Here is a 15,984-nt window from a genome sequence, read left to right on the forward strand (position 1 = left end):
GATAGTTTTTGTACCTCCGCCCTATATGCTGTCTCATCCCCACCTGTAATAAGACCCACCACAGTTGTATCATCTGCGAACTTGATTATCGCAGTGGATGGGTCAGATGATACACAATCATAAGTGTATAAAGAGTACAGGTAGGGGCTAAGCACACAGCCCTGTGGCGTGCCGGTGCAAAGCTTCAGGGGGGTGGACAAAGCAGACCCGACCCTCACTGTTTGTACCCGATCCCTAAGAAAGTCTTGAATCCAATCGCAGATAGCGGGGGAGAATTTCAAGTCAGTCAGCTTCTCGATGAGAATGCTCGGCAAAATGGTGTTAAAAGCCGAGCTGATTAAGCTCACTGCTGAAAAGCACTGAGGAGTTTAGCAGAGACACTGAAAGGCAATTTGGAATTGACAAACGTGCAACACTTGCTGTTAAGGCAGGAAAAATTGTTGAAGATGATGGATTTGAACTTGATAATGAAGAGTTGATAAAAGCAGTAACACCAGAAGAAGGGTACAAGTACTTAAGAGTTCTGGAAGCCTCTGACCTGTTGCACAACCAAGTCAAGAAAGCTACTTCAATAAAATACATAAAATGAGTCTGGGAAATCATGAGATCAAAGCTAAGTGGAGGAAATATCATAAAGGCAATTAACACCTGGGCAGTGCCTGTAATATACTATGATACTCAGCTGGAATAAATGGTCGGACTCAAGCTAGAACTTGATAACTTGGATCCAAAGACAAGAAAACTAATGACAATACACCATGCTCTGCACCCCAAAAGTAATATTGATTGATTGTACTTGCCTAGATCTCAGGGTGGTAGAAGACTCTTATAGGTGAAACAAATTGTGGAAGAGGAAATAACACGGCTTAAATGACTACATAAAAAAAGCAAAAGAGTCTCTGCTGAAGGAGGTAAACAAGAGAAACCTTTTGAAAACAATGAAATTGAAAGCAGAATATTGAAAGGAAACAATTGAGCATCAAGTTTCTAACTAGAAAAAGAAGCTGAAGGACATTGAAGGAAAGGTGAATACAAAACTAACATGGAGATGGTTGAGATCAGGGGTTTTGAAGAAAGAAACTGAAGGTTTCATTTTGGCTACCCAATAACAAGCCCTGCAAACCAATTCCATGAAAGCAAAAATTCAACATGTCAGTAACAATAGCAAATGTCGCTTATGCAAAGAGAAAGATGAAACAGTGGATCACCTTATCAGTGGCTGCAGCAAAATTTCACAAACTGATTATCTACAATGTCATGATCGAGTTGCCAAAATCATACACTGGAAGCTTTGCCAGAAGTTTGGGTTCAAATGCAGCAAAATTACTGGGAACACCAAAGTTCTTGAAAATGAACAGGTCAAGATCTTGTGGGACTTTCGAATCCAAACAGACAGATATCTGGCCCACAACACATCTGACATCACTATTGTGGAAAAGAAAGAAGTCTGGTTCATTAATATTGCAATACTAGGTGATGCACCAATTGAAGAGAAACAACTAGAAAAAAATAACGAAATATGGTGATCTGCAAATTGAAGCTGAGCGATTGTGAAGGAAGAAATCAAAGGTTGTACCAATAGTAATAGAAGCTCTAGGCAAAGAGTTACCTAGCTACATGGAAATTTTGAACTTATCAGACCTGAATATTCTGACTTTGCAAAAAACCACCTTACTTGGAACTGCCTATATACTCAGACATTACCTTAACAGCCTTAGGTCCTTGGTTAGGACTTGAACTGTTAAGTTTTTACCAGTCCCAGACTGTGAATCGAACTGAAGATTAAATCTTAAAATAATAATAATAAACACTATCAAACAACATCTGCCTAACCCAGGTCCTTGGGAAAGATTGTGGATAAAAATGGCAAATCCGGTCTAAACATCTGGCTGACTAACTGACCCATCATAACAATAATAAAACAGATGACTCCTTTAATACACAAAAATAATATTACATTTATGAGAAAAGATTTCAGATATCAATTTAATTTTATTTTTTCCGTTTAAACAGGATGCAAATTAAATCCCAATATCCAAAAGACCTTATCATGGCTTTGCTGACTCTTCAAAAAGAAAAACAACAACAGGTAGACACTTAAACAGCAGCCTTATAAAGTGGAACTATACTGCTCTTTTCTTTATAGTGGATTTATTGCAAAGCAAAATGATGCACATAGATCTGTTACCATTATGTCATAACTGTCCTTCACTTTTCTCCATGGATGCAGATTGCAGAACAGACTGTGAATTACTGGTGAAAAATGTATCTGTTAAAATTAAGGTATGTAAATATAACAGCAAGATTTGAACTGGAGGACATACAGTCAGATTATAAAATCAATTTAAGAAATAGGCTCAGTATAATTAACAAGCAAAAAGGAACCTAAGGAATATGGAACAGATACGCAACATTGAGATAAATCAAAGATGAAAAAAATATTCCCAATGTTTTGACGAAGTAAAGATCCAAATAACTTTTAGAGCGAGGTGTCATGATATCCAGAGAAAGACAGAAGAGGAATGATGACTGAATGGAAACTTACGAAGCAAGATAAGGAAAGATCTCAATCAAGAATATTAATAATAAGAAAATCACAAAAAGAAAATAAAAATGATTTTCTTTTTCAGAAGTCCAGGGAAACCACAGGAAAATGTAGCTCTAAGTGTAATTATGGAAATCTGATAAAGTCAAATTGAAGTTAAAGGAAAGTGGAAAGACTACAATGATTCCCTTTACAAATGAGATTTTAGAATGAAAACACACACACACACACATTTGGAGACAGTGAATTTATTCTGGACACATTCCAATAGGAACTGAAGTAGAACAGACTTATCTGCCAAGTAAGAAAGCAGTAGTAACACATTGACCCACATTGAATTTGCAAGAACTGTTTCAATGTTGTGTGATAATTGATGGGTGATTGGAATATGTGGAGAAAAGCAGGGGAGGATTTTCATAGCCTCTATGTACCCCGTGGCTCTCTCAGTTGTCAAGAGCAGAGAACCCAGGCAAATACCAGCAACCCCTTTTCTAACACACCTATTGTGACCTATTCTATTCTGAAGCCCCAGGAAAACCTAGCCAAGGCTTGCAATGTTAAAGATTAGAACTCTGAAACAGTTGCAAATCCCGTAGGCCACACAACAAGCAAATACTCAAATCCGCCCGAGGGTAATCTTTGGGAAGCTTTGCAGACTCATTTTCCAAGAACTCAGCAGGTTATTCAGATGATTAAAAAGAGCTTGAAAGCCAGTGCATTTTAATAGCCTTGTTACTCTTCATACAAACTCTTAGAAATACAGCTCTCCACTGTTTTAGATGGAAGGGCAATAGCCAACTTCATAGGTAAGATCGCAATATAGCAATTTAGCTTTGCTTGTGAAAATGATTGAGGGCAAGCACTTCGGGATGACTCTAACATGCAACATACAACACCTTTGCAACTCACAATAAATAATCATACAGAATTACTGTCACGCTGTCATAGCAACCTTATATGTTCCCATTGTGTTGAACGCTGATTGGCTGTCAACCCATGATCTAGATGTCTACTGGAAACAATGGACAATTTATGTATTTTTATCTCAAAATTGTCAACTGCACAATTTGCAATCTTCTCCATCTCATATGTTTCTTCTCCAGCCCTGAAACTCCTTTCTTGCCAGAAAAGTATACAAAGTTTGCTGAGATTTTTTTTTAGAGTAGTTTGGGGGGAAGGGGAAGCAATACATTGCCTCCTCAAGTGTGGGTATATAACATAAACCTAAAACTCAACTGGCATATTTTAGTTAGACAGAAAACAAATGGATGCTGCAAAAGTGCAAAAGGTATTACCTGACTGACATCTAGAAATAGGAAGGATGTCCAGCATTCTCTGGGCTTTGCAAATGTTTACGGAAAGTTCTGGGAAACCTCTATTTACCTCTAGATTATGGAAGACATTCTAGTTATTAGATATTCAGATTTATTTGTCATACATAAATCTTTAGCTTCTAATGGTAAAAGAAAAAACTAATTATTATAACAGTACTTGAGGTGCTTTGCCTATTATTAACAAGATAAATAGACCAAACTGTTGATTCTTGCAGAATTTGCCTATAACACATTCCTCCATAAGCATCTGTCCTTTCAGGCAGTCTGTGGCTGCCACCCCCACACCTTGCCCTCCAGAAATCTCCTATCTGCTATTCCTCATGCTTCCAACCTTCTGTAGGAGAGTTAATTGTTCAGCTCCTCTTAAAGGAACAAGATTCGGCAAAGGCTGCATAAAAGCATGCCAGATACAAACAAGCAAGAGTATGATGAGACTGTGGATAGGAATTTGGTGCGTGACTTTTCATTAAGTTATCTGCTGTCTGCCTGCCTAAAAGCTAGACTCAAAATCTCTTGGCCTCTTCTCAATTACCCAACAAAGTAACCCAGTGGCCTTTCATGGGCAATTGTTTGCTTCAATGAAGATTCAACCCTTTTCCATCAGTTGCTGTTTGTTCAACAGAATAAAAGCATAGAAAAGGAAGTTTTACTTTTGCTCTAGTGACCATTGCAAGCCTCTGGATACATCGTGAAAGAATGTGGAATCTATTAAGGCTAATGAGTGCACCAAAATATCTGCTTATTCTTTATTTGTTGGCTAAAGGATAGACAATTTAGAAGATTCACTCCAAAGTAAAAAAAAAATCCAGATTAATGGTAGATAAAGACAAAGGTAAGGTCAACCAGTATGTTTGCTGGAGTTGCAATGGATGGGAAGAATTGAAGTTTTGTTTTCTAATTGTCAAGAACAAACAGAGAATGAATCAAAGAAGTAAAGAGGAGAATAATTCTAGGGAGAGAGGGGCAATCATAGAGAAGACTATGAAGAAAAAGAAAAATCAAATAATGGTCTTCCAGTGTGGAAAAGAAGACCAATAGCTTTCAAATTATGGGTTTGAAGACAGTACTAAGAGAAGCACGGGCTGTAAGACAGTCATTCTATCCTGGATGAAATACAGTGTGACAGTTCTTTTGGTTGACAATCTCACATACTTTGGGCAAGCATTGTGAGTGACTATTTTTGGCAAGATTTGGAGAAGTATCATGGAAAAACTAAGATGGATGGATGGGATTAAGAAATCAGTGGTATTTTTTGAGAGAACTTTGGACTTTTGCTATAGATACATCTGCCTACATGATTGGGCCTGACTGTGATGGTACTTATTTAACTAAGGAAAAATGATGGACAAAAAAGAATAGGAGCAAAGTCCACTTGGCAAAGCATTAAACCAAAGTGCCGTAAAAGGAAGAGTCTATTTAAAGTTATGTTTCAGAACGAAGAGTAAAAATAACACTGGGATATATCTTTGAACAATAAGGAATCATGGGGTCAAAAGACTCTAAAGACAAAAAGACAAGTCCCAAATTCATACCCATCTGTGGAGTAGCTTATGCAATATGAGAATTTCTTTTCTACTAGAGCCACAGTCCCCAGTTGATATTATCCCAATTTTCCAAGTATATAGTTGAGAAAAGAAAGAACGAACATTAACTGATACAAATCACAAAAACTTTTTTTTTTTGCCTTGCCTGGAGAATCTTGCAATCTTGCATTATTTTAGCTACAAAATCTAAAGAATAATAGATGAATTTGAGTTAGATTGAGCTCTCTCATTGAATAATACAAATATATATCCAGATAGATAGATATGATAGATACTGTAGATGGATGGATGGATAGATAGATATAAATAAAAGGATGGACTTTCAGCTTTCCAATGAGCATCTAAGATTAGCTGCTGCCATAGATCACAGACATTTTTCTTCTTGATAATGTAGAGAATTATTGCAGAAGAGCTGATAGTGGAATGACATACCTACCCAAACCAGAGATTATCATTTCAATATGACATCAAAGGAAACGTGTGAAAGGAACAGTTGCTCTTAACTTTCTTCTTTCCTGCCTCTGATCACCCTGGTTAAGTGGCTGATGGTAGAATCGCTGTCAAAGGATGTCAGCTCCTGACAAGCCTTAGAACAGAACAGAAAGATGCTATTTGCATGGAAAACAGCTCACTCTCTTTGATCACAGCTGCGTGCTGCAAGCTGCACCTGCTAAAAAAAAAAAGCAACAGCTTATGCAGGCTACATGTTGCCTCTGTAGTCAAAACAGGAGGAACAGCGGATAAGTGCTAACTGAAAAGGGAGGACATGAATTGCTGACCCTCTTTTGCAAGTGAGTGACAAAAGTGCCTCCTGGCATGCAACATCAGAGAAATCAAAGCACAAACCCCAAAGAGATATCATTCAGGCAGAAGCTCAAGGAACAGGACAGTGGAGAAGTGGAGAGAGGCATTAAATGGAGAAGGAAGCAAGAAAGAGAGGGGAAAAATGCCCCAAAGTAATGTAATTAAGTAGCTGGGAAGGTCATATAAATGCACTGTTTGAAATCCATGGTCTGTGGGACTGCATAGATATCCACATACAAACAAAAAGCACCTATCTGGTTCTTTTGCAACTCATTCCTTTCAGATCACCACCCAAAGGTGTTTTTTCAAGAGGCAACTGGACTTTCTTGTTTTTCTTTGAAGATGTTTCACTTCACATCTAAGAAGTTTCTTCAGCTCTGACTGGATGGTGAGGAATGGAAGGATTTATCCCATGCAGACAGCTAGTCATTTGCATTCTTTTAAAGAGTCGTTGAGGCCACTTGGAGGTTTTTCTGTGTTTTCAGAATCAAAACCATTTGAGCTTCAGTTTGAGATGCAGACAACACAGACTCATCCCCAACAGCCTGTGCCTGTGTTCAACAAGGAACACAACAGAGCAGAAAACATCCTGCAGAAAGCACAGCTCCACAACACAGTCCTTTTAGCAGTTCCAAGAAGGCTCCACACTCATTTGCATTACTCAGGTGACCATGAGGACACATTATTTTTCAGTAACAGCACAAAGCTTCCAGATACCATACAAAGTGCTGGTGCTGACCTAACAGCCTTGTATGGTTTGGCTCCAGGATTCATTATGGAGGAATCTGCCTGACCAGAGCATGCATGCAAAGAAGGGATACTGAGAATCCTGAGAATTCAGAACCCAAATTACACTGCAACTTTCAGGAAGTGCAGCCTATGCACAGAGGGAAAAGAGAAAATCCCCAGAACTAGGAGATGGGGTGGAGCTTAAAATCCACAGTGACTTTGTCTAGCCAGGATTGAGTCTAAGCTCATTCTCCTGCATCCAGACCTTCAAGCTTCTAGGCACTGAGAAAGGTTCTTGATAGCATCACTTGCTTGGGCCAGGGAAGAGACTTACAACTGGGTACAATCTGTATACTGATGACACCATATCCCATGGCAACAGATGACCACATCAAGTGGCTTGATGCAAATGTCAAACGAATGGAGCAGGGGTAGGACCCCGCCAAGGCACATTGCAAAGAAAGGAGAACCACCGTAACATGTGGTTACAAAATATCCCATCCCCAACTCCTTGAAGGATACAACAACTGATGGCATTTAAAGCAGCCAAGAGATCAAGGAGGATCAGAATGGATTATAACCCCTATTTCAAGCCCACTATCAGATTATCAATAGCACAATCAATGGTGAATGAATAAAGAGTCCAGATAATCCTTTTCCCAGGACCTGCTGTAGCTGTATGCTAACCATCATCTCAAGAAACTGGTTGAAGACTGGAGGAAAATTATCCACAGTCTTTAAGTCCAGTTATGGTCTTCCGAGGAGTGAGCAGACACTTCTTTCAAGGCAGATGAAACCACCCCTCCCACAGAGAAGCATTCATTACTCTCCAGACTCTACCACCTGCTTTGACTCGTGGGAGACCTTAATCAACTGGGAAGGACAGGGATCTGAAACACAGGGTGGCCAGGTTCACAACTCCAGTGACCCTGCCCACTACATTAGGACAAACAGTTCTGAACTCTCCCCAGATAACTGGGTGAGAATATATCTCAGGTAACTCCAAAGGATATATATACAGCTGGAGTAATCAACTTCGTTAATTTAATGTTTTGGGTTTTGTGGAAAATTGCTTTGTGTTGTTTTTGTAAACTGTCAGGAGTCACAATGGACTTGGCAGAATGAAAATACCTGTAAGTAATAAACAAACGCAGTTAGCTGTTGCTTTATCAAGATTATTATGGAAACTGGGTGAGCACTGGGAACTTATTAGAATTATAGGATGTTGAAAGAAACAAAAAATGAAAGCAAACAGTGAAGACAAAAGCATTGAAACAAAAATGCTGTATATGTAAGAGTATAAGCAAATTAATACATAGTATGTACCTACCCAAAATATTTTTTCACCCAAATTACTCTAAAAATGGGAGGAATGTTTCACTTTGCTGTTATTTCCTTTCTATAAAATTTCTTTTCATAAATTACAATAGAACGGATGACAAGACATGGTCAGAAGGCACACGATACAGCTGCATTTGCTGAATCTCAGTTTCTGGATGAAAGAAGGTGCTGAGAAATCACTCTTAAAATTCTATTATGAGAAAAAAAAAACAACACTATGCAGATAAAGACTAGGAGCCTCATCCAGAATTGCAGGAAAAAAGTTTTCGCTCCCCCTTCTCATCAAATCCTTCATGGAACTTCCTGAAATCAGCATGCAGTAAAAATTTAGAAGAGGTGAAGTCATGGAAAATAGGATGCAGGAACTGTATGTAGTGGGCTTCCTTTGTTTGCATTTTTACAGAGCACTCTGTTTTTTACAGAGTTGGGCAGGCAGCTGTTCCCCAAACCTTGCTGGCAAAAAAATAAAGGAAGGGAGGATCAGTATTTGTGTCTCTGCCTAGCAGAGATTCCATTCTTGTTCGGTATAGCTTTATTTTGTCATTTAAACTAGAGATCCTATGTCTCTTTTATCTGATTTGTCTTTCGGAATTTCCAACGTAAGATTTTTCTAATTTTTATTAAACAGCTGGATTTAGATGTTAGTGGGGATGGGAGAGTATTTTCAATCTGCTCCTCTCCCTTCAAGTCAAAACTTTCAGTTTTGAGCTTAAATCTTAGGTGTTGGTGGTACTGTCTTAAAGATCACAGGATTTGTGATCTTTGTCTTCAGCTGAACTCACTCCCCCAAAAAACCCAATGCTGGCAGGTAATTACTACGCTCAAGGCAAAACGTATGGCTGCTTTTAGTGAGGTTTAGCAGAAATAGCCAGGTGGAACTTTAGCAGCTCCGTATGTTACAGAAGTCCTGATGTAAATTCATTAAAAGGATCACACAGTTCAGACCAAGGGCTGACTTAGTCCAGAATTCTGTTTGAACAATAGCCAACCAGAAGCCTGTAGGAAAAGTCTCTTTGAAATAGAGGAATTTAATTAACCACAATGATCACTTTGTAAAGAATCTGTTATGGCTGATATGGTTGATCATGGGCTTTTTCAGTCTATTAATTTAGAAGATGAATCCATCTGATTTCTTGATAGATATAGCAATTCCATTAGTTATGTTTCTTCAAGAACCTAGAATTTACTCTATAACTTTCTTCTTTCTGTGCTACGGAATTAACGTATGTTACAACTGTGAATTATTCCTATATGAAGCCTTCGATCAAATTCAGATGACAGGTAATTCTTGACTTACAAATGTTTGGAATTACAAGAGCCTTGAAAAAGGTGCTTTATGTCCCGTAAAGCATTTCTAGCGGTCATAAAATGTCACACACTGCACTCTTCCTGTGGTCACATGACTGCATTTTGAGCATTTGGCAACTATTTATTCCTTAACACTGTTTTGGTAGCATTGCTTTTTAAAATGTGTTTTCACTGGATGTACTTAACAAACATTTATTTTACTTGGTTGATATCATTTTATCTTATTTTTACAGATTGTAAAGTTTGCTGTAAGATCTTCCAGGTCAAGCTAGTACAACATACAGCTTGCCAAGTAAGCTTTGCACAGCCTGCCAGCTTTTTTTTTTTTAAGCACAGTAAATTCACTCCTGCCAAACAGTGCTATTAGGAGGGATCTGCCACCAATCTTCTGAAGGACATGCTATCAAGCATTTCTGATGCATGCAAACCTCACCACCATCACCGCCTCCAGTGCTGCTGCCATTCTGCTAGCCATGGAACAGTTGATCGGCCTGCCAGATATTCCTATGTGAGCTTTGATTATCTTTAATTTATCAAAATAGCCCCTTCCCCTCTACAGGTTGTGCAGACATGCTCTAGAATAGGATAGGATAGGATAGGATAGGATAGGATAGGATAGGATAGGATAGGATAGGATAGGATAGGGGTGGAAGGAGCCTTGAAGGTCTTCTAGTCCAGCCCCCTGCTCAAGATGGTAAAAGGAGCATAAAGCTTTTTTAAAAAAAATATTTCTAGTTTGATAAACCATAAAAGGGCCATTCATGTGCCCTTTACATTATCATATGACCACAACCTTCTTTTCAAAAATCTTATATGCCCAGCATTGTTTCTGAAACCAATTTTTGCCGATGGCAACATTTCTTCAATTAGATCTGAAGAAACTTCATGAATGAGAAGCAGAACATTTTCAAAGAAAAAAACCAAGAAAGTCCATCTGCCTTTTGGAAAAAAGCACCTTTGGGGCAACCATGACCTGGATGACTGAGAATCTCCACAGACATTTAATATCCAAGACAAATTCTACGAGGCAATGGGAACTGACTGGAAGTATTTGTAGAATGTCTGCTTCTCCATTACTGGGCATCCTTTTTCCACCAATTTACTGTAGGAAACTGTCGATTATTGATTAAAGCCATTTTAAAGCTAGAAGAAATGAAAGTTAAGTACATGATGAAATTCAGAGAAGCTTATGAGGAAAGACTTAAGAGGTCTTCAACCACCACGCAAATCCAAGCCTTAGTCTTAAATCCATTCTATTTTTAGGATACTTTGATACCCAAGTACATTTTTGCTTACAAAAATTTACATCAGAATCCAAAATGCATGGAAAAGCAGCTTCTGCTAGAGCTTTTCTGACCATAGGCAACTACCGCCTGGGGTTAATCTTTTTGCTTACAGGATATTGTGCAAAGTTAGCCTGCTTGGTTAAATAATCAAGTTATTTGTGCAAACCCAGTACTTAAGTTGCCGAAGGGAAAACACCAGATTTTTATAGCAGATATGCAAACTGAAAAGGTAAAGCTGGCCAACATCCATTAGATTTCCAATATATATATCTGTATGAATTAAACCATTGTCCATGAGCCAATGCCTTATCAAATTGATAAATATGATATTTTACTTCAAAAAGGGGGATTATTTTTTTTTATTCTTGCAATCATAGAAAACATCTAGGCATATCATGAGTGGCACAATACCATGGGCACTGCATTGCCACCCCTGCTGTGATGATGATGAAATGTTTCATATAATCCTGAATAATCCCTTGAATTAAATCATGCCCTTGAAATAAATTCAAATCTAAGATGGAGAGAGAACTAAGTTTTTTCTTTAAGGAAAATAAAGCTATAGACACCTCAGTACAAAACAATTGGGATACAGCTAAGGCAATGATGAGAGGGGTAGCGAGGGCATATATGGTATATAAAAATAAGGGGAAAAGACAACAACGGGAAAGATTAGAAGAGGAATATAAGAGCTTAGAAGTTACACTCCAACAAGATCCACAAAAAGAGAATATCAAGCAATCTATGGATCTGATTAAACACAAACTTAACATTCTAGACAAAGAGAAATTGGCACAACAATTGAGAAACACGAAACAAAATTTTTTTGAAAATGCAAATAAACCGGGCCGGTGGCTCGCATACAAATTGGGAAAACAAAAGGGGAAAAACTGGATTCACGAACTACGAGATGAGGAAGGGAGAATATTCCACCAGGAGGAAAAAAAAAAAATTATAGCCCAGGAATTTTATGAACGTTTATACAAAGAAGATAGCCAGGCAAGTGTGGAGAAAATGGAGGAATATTTTCAAAGAGCCAAACTACCTAAGGTCACAGAAGATACCAGAAATATGTTAAACGAGGAAATTCGACTATCTGAGGTGATAAAAGCTATTAATGCACAAAAGAATAATAAAGCATCGGGACCCGACGGTCTTCCATCAGAGATTTATAAAGAATTACAAAATATCCTAGCTCAACCCCTAGTGGAGGTATTTAACGCAGTATTAGAAGGCGCAAGGACGCCTAAATCTTGGCTAGAGGCAAACATAACCCTTATTCCGAAAGATAACACAGACCATACATTAATCCAAAATTACAGACCCATATCACTTCTTAACTCGGACTACAAGATATTTACATCAATTATAGCGGAACGATTGAAACGATTTCTGAATGATTTCATACACGCAGATCAAAATGGTTTTCTCGCTAAGAGACACACTAAGCACAACATTAGAATAATATTAGATACATTGGAGTACTATGAATTACATAGCGAACAACAGATGGCATTACTTTTCTTAGACGCCCAAAAGGCATTTGACAATGTTAAATGGTCTTTTTTGTGCCAACAGCTTAGCTTTATGAATATGGGAGAAAAATTTATAAATATAATTAGGGCAATTTATGACAATCAGGAAGCAAAAATAATTATTAATGGGGAAGCATCTAGCAAGTTTCAAATTCAAAAGGGAACACGGCAAGGCTGCCCCTTATCACCGTTGCTGTTTATATTGACTCTTGAAGTATTAACGAGAACTATAAGAAACGACCCAAAGATAAAAGGATTAACCATTAAAAAGGAAACCTTTAAATTGCAAGCTTTCGCGGACGATCTAGTTTTTATTATGGAGGATCCATGTCAGACGGGACCAAAGCTATTGGAAGAATTATCTAAATATGGTGAGGTTGCCGGACTGCGAATAAATAGAAATAAGACCAAGATGATTGTTAAAAATATGACCAATAAACAAAAAGGTAATCTGGCCGAAATCACGGATATAGAAATAGTCAAGAAAATAAAATATTTAGGGATTAACATTACGGCTAGATGCACTTCACTCAAAAAGGATAATTATGATAGTGTAGTGAATCAAATAAAAGGTGACCTGGAAAGATGGGGAAACCTAAAACTCTCATTATTGGGAAGAATCGCTGTCATTAAGATGAATATTCTGCCTAAAATCCTGTTTCTGTTTCAGAATATCCCAATTCAACTCGACTCTAAATTTTTTCGAAATTTGGATAAATTATCACTAAATTTTATTTGGCAGGGGAAAAAACCAAGAATTAAATTGAAATATTTACAAGACACGAAGGAAAATGGGGGTTTTGGATTGCCAGACTGGGAATTATATTACCACGCCGCGGCCCTGAGCTGGATTAGAGAATGGGTAATCTTGAGAAATAGAAGACTATTAACTTTAGAGGGTCACGATTTGCAATATGGCTGGCATGCTTTCCTATGGACGGAGAAACAAGGTCTTTTCTCGCATTTTCAAAGACACCGGATCAGGCAAGCGCTACTCAATACTTGGAAAAAAATTAGATCTCACAATTACACCAAAATACCGGTCTGGCTATCCACCCTTGAAGCGATAGTTTACCCAAATCTGTTTGATTTGGGTAACATAATCTCATACAAGGATATTCTGAATGAGGAGGGGGAATTGAAACTTAGGAATGAACTAGAATTACAAGGTATAAAACTCGATTGGTGGGCCTACTTACAAATCCAATCGAGATTTAGGAAGGATAAAAATGAATGGGGGATATATACCTCTGAAACAGCATTGGACAAAATATTATTGGGACCGGACTCTAAACAAATAAGGAATTTTTATAAATTACTTTTGGGATATAAGCTGTTTGAAGAGCAAGTGAAAGACCCCATGTTGATCTGGGCTAACAATTTAGGACATAACATCGACCTAGATACTTGGCAAACAATTTGGGATAGGAATAAAAGGATAACACTGGCCTCATCGTATAAAGAAAATTTATTTAAAATGTTTTACCGATGGCATCTTCCCCCAGCCCGCTTAGCAAAAATGTACACAACAGCATCTCCCAAATGTTGGAAGTGTTCTGAAGAGATAGGCACATACTTCCACACGTGGTGGTCTTGCAGTAAAACACAAAAATTTTGGAGAATGATTTGGATTTGGCTGAAAGAAATATTGAAACAAGATCTGGAGTTTAGTCCAGAACTTTTCTTGTTGGGAATCACGAAAGAGAAATATCCTAAAGATGTGCTATACTTAACGATCCATATTATCACAGCAGCTAGAATATCATTTGCGCAAAAATGGAAAAAGAATGAGATCCCAGGACAAAAAGAGGTTATTAGGAAAATTTGGGATTGCGCTGAAATGGACAAATTAACTTTGGAATTAAAGAATAAAGATCAATCAGACTATTATAGAATTTGGAACAAATTGTATCTTTGGATGGATAAAAAGAAAGGTCTCTATTAGGTTTTACAGACTAGCTCACTGTTTTAAATATTGTGGTATTTCACCGATTTGTAATCTAAGTGTATTTAAGTGTATTTTTGATGTACATATATACATGTATATATATATATTTAAACATTGTAGACAAAAAGGTTTGTCAGCTCGCTGGTACTGTGTCCAATGTTTTTAAATAATAAATTTAATAAAAAATTTAAAAAAAAAAAAAGAAATAAATTCAGCTATACCCTAGAATTCCTCCCATCTACATGACTGCCATCCAGATATGAAGCTCTACCTTTGAACCTGTTCAGCTTCTAAGATTGACCAAGTGCTTCCTCCTGTTGCAATGAATTTAAAAATCTCCAAAGTGCATTTACCTAATTTTAACCCCTGCAATGAGATTTTATTAAAAGAGGTGGCATGAATGCTTTCTTAGGAACAATTTCTAGACAAAAATGTAAATGTAGCAAAAGAAAAATAAAATCTAGCCATTTCTTTCGGCTCCTTTATAAAATGGAACTGGTATAAAGATGTTTGCATCTGTTCAGAAACAGCCATACATACAAGTTACTCATGCATAGAAACAAAATATAGTAAATGGATATAACTGCAAGATTGGTTCCTGATTTATGAATACCAGATGTCATGCCTACAATATTTTTGTGACCAGCTGCATGAAAAATGACAGATTCTGTGACAGATTCCAATGCAGCTAGTAAGTTAGGAAGTGGCCAATTCTTCCCACAGTTTACTTACAAACCCCGTCAGCCAACCCACAGGAAGACAGGGATTATCTCCAGACAACAAAAGCTAGCTTAAGTAATAAGCTCCATGGATCAGAGTCCAGTAATCTGAAAATCTACAGGAGAGGAAGGAAAGGAGTGGGGGGGGGAACCTGGCATATTTTTATTATAGAACTTAAAACCACTTTTTTATATATTTTTCTGTGTCTTACTTTCTCTATTTTCTTTTCTTGCACTTTTTATTCTTTTTTATTCTCTCACCGAGTTTCATTTTCATTTGCTTTTGCTGTTGTAATCAAAATAATAAAATTATTTTAAATATGTATTAATCATGCTTTTAAATTCTTCAGTGATTTCATTAATGATTCGGATGTCTTTACTAAGGAGAAATTTTCCAACAATTAGAACAATTAATCAGTGGAAAACCTGCCTCCAGAAGCTGTGAATACTCCAACACTGGAAGTTTTTAAGAAGAGATTGGACAGCCATTTGTCTGAAATGGTATAGGGCAGTGTTTCCTAAACTTGTCTTCTTTAAGGTGGGTGGACTTCAGCTCCCAGAATTCCCCAGCCAGCAGGGGAATGGCTGGGGAATTCTGGGAGTTGAAGTCCACCCATCTTAAAGCAGACAAGGTTGGGAAACACTGGTATAGGGTTTCCTGCCTGAGCGTGTGTGTGTGTGTGTGTGTGTGTGTGTGTGTGGACTAGATGACCTCAAAGGTCCCTTTCAACATTACTACTACTACTACTGCCTCGACTTAAAACCACTGGAAAACTAGCTTCAACTTTTTCAGTTCAAATTATTTTCTTCCATGATTTCCCAAGAATGATGCACAGCGGCTCAGCAATGTAACATAAGCAAGGAGAAAGAAAAAAACACCAAACCAAACCA

General features: G+C 37.7%; 1 protein-coding gene across 3 annotated transcripts in view; it reads right to left on the reverse strand.

The window, feature by feature from the left end:
• Nucleotides 1-15,984, reverse strand: part of SHQ1 (SHQ1, H/ACA ribonucleoprotein assembly factor) — a 105,953-nt gene that overhangs the window by 37,387 nt on the left and 52,582 nt on the right. The gene's annotated exons all lie outside the window — the stretch shown is intronic.

Source organism: Vipera ursinii (genome assembly GCF_947247035.1).
Source record: "Vipera ursinii genome assembly, chromosome: 2".
Taxonomy (NCBI): Eukaryota; Metazoa; Chordata; class Lepidosauria; order Squamata; family Viperidae; genus Vipera; species Vipera ursinii.